The sequence below is a fragment of the Grammomys surdaster genome, unplaced genomic scaffold (assembly GCF_004785775.1).
Source record: "Grammomys surdaster isolate TR1022 unplaced genomic scaffold, NIH_TR_1.0 341, whole genome shotgun sequence".
In the NCBI taxonomy this organism is placed as follows: domain Eukaryota; kingdom Metazoa; phylum Chordata; class Mammalia; order Rodentia; family Muridae; genus Grammomys; species Grammomys surdaster.
The window spans coordinates 3,471,429-3,473,395 of record NW_021604760.1 but is presented as its reverse complement, the minus strand read 5'-3'; the positions used below and the strand labels follow the sequence as shown (position 1 = coordinate 3,473,395).

Genomic DNA, 1,967 nt, shown 5'->3' with positions numbered 1-1,967 from the left:
CTGTTTTGTTGTGGCATCCCTCTTTTTCTTACTGTGTCATACTCAGAATTATTCAAAGACAGGAAGAGATATGTTCTTTGGTCTTCTCCATGAGCCAAGCCTTCCTAGGGAGGCATGGTTATGTGGGATCTTGACAGATGGTCTATGGGCCAAATTGTCACATAACTATTAACTTAACCTCACCAAACTTCAATATTTATTTGGAACATTGGGATAATAGTATCCACTTTGATACAAGGACTAAATGGCATACCATTTGTTTTTTTTTGTTGTTGTTGTTCTTTTTGTTTTTTTGGTTTTTAAGTTGGAAAATAACTTCATTTGTTCTAGGGCATTGTCCAGACTCTCCTTAGAACTTCTGAAACTGCTTCTTGGTGCCAGCAGCCTTGGTGACCTTGAGCACATTGAACAGTCTTGCTCAGGGGCCTGCACTCTCCAACAGTGACAATGTCGCTGATCTGTACATCCCTGAAACAGGGACAGGTGCTCAGATATGTTCTTGTGACACTTCTGAAAATGATTGTCATTTCAGATGTAATGGAGATAGTCCCAGCGGATGACAATGGTCCTCTGCATCTTCATCACGACACTAGTCAGGATCCGACCTTGGATGGAGACACTACCAGTGAAGGAGCATTTCTTGTCTTGTAGGTGCCCTTGATGGCCTCCCTGTGCATCTTGAAGCCTAGACAGCTATTTTTGTAGTACTGAGGGAGTTTTTCCTTGCTAAGTTCTCCCAGAAAAACATGCTTCTTGTTTTGAAAGGCTGAAGGCTGCTTTTGGTAAGTATGCTCTGTCTGAATGTCCGACATCTTCCTGGCAGCCTAGGAAAAGAAGTAGGCCCACTTCCAGATTCCTTATTCACTACTAGCATAGCATTCATTAAATCCATCACAGAAAGCCTGGTACACTTAATACATATTAGTCATTGCTGTATTTAGATTGTGAGAGGTAATTATTGTACTGTATTAGAAAAGGACTAGGCTAGGCTGGTGCATGTGCTAACCTTAGACTTTGTTCAATCATAGCTTCCAAGTTCCAAGATATGAGGGACCTTTAACAAGAATAAAAGAATCAGAGTTGAAGAACAGAAGTCCTCTTCTTACCTGACTCCCACACCAATCCTGCATTCAGAGGTCTTGCTTGTGGGCTTAGACCCAACCTCTACCTTCAATTTTATCTACACCTTCCTTGTCCCAATGAGAAAGCTATTTGTGATTAGAAGAGACAAAGTCTGTCATTGTCGTTGGGAAATGGACATATGGAATGCTTCACACAAGCTACAGAAGCAAACCAGGGACATTTGGACAGGAACTTCAGAATACCTAAAACCAAATGTGTGGCCTATTATAGAGAACAGGGGATCTAGCTGAGTGTTCTCATGGTGTCATAAAGGGCTCATGACAATTCAGACAAGGGGGCCAAAGGAAGGGGCCTCAAAGCGTGGGGCCCTGGTGAAGAGCCTCCTTAGCCTGGATCTAAGCAGTTTTGATTTCATCTCTTGGAGAGTTACCAATAGATCATGAGTGCAAATGGCTGTGTCTTAAAATAAGAGTTTTATAATAATACAGTAAGCATACCATAAAATTCACCCACATGAAAAATACAATCCAGTATATTTTATTATATAGAGAGTTCTGAAAATACCACACAGTCAACATAGAACATATACAACCCCTAGAGGAGGCAAAGGAGACCATGTTCATCTACCAGTAATGGGGAAGTAAGTGAAATTCCAACTTTTAAAAATATGAATTTCTGGTACCACATGGCTCCCAAGTACAACTCAGTGTCTTAATTAAGGTCCAATGAGGAAATGGTGATTTTAGCTAGACTTGATTCCAGCTACACAGGAAGCGAACACATAAGGATCTCAAGTTCAAAACCAGCCTCAGCAACATAGTGAGAGCATGTGGACAGAGATAGATAGATAGATAGATAGATAGATAGATAGATAGATAGATAGA

At 40.9% G+C, this 1,967-nt stretch overlaps 1 pseudogene; it reads right to left on the bottom strand.

Moving 5' to 3' along the window:
• Nucleotides 1–349: 349 nt before the first annotated feature.
• Nucleotides 350–1,967, bottom strand: part of LOC114630553 — a 7,341-nt pseudogene continuing 5,723 nt past the window's right edge.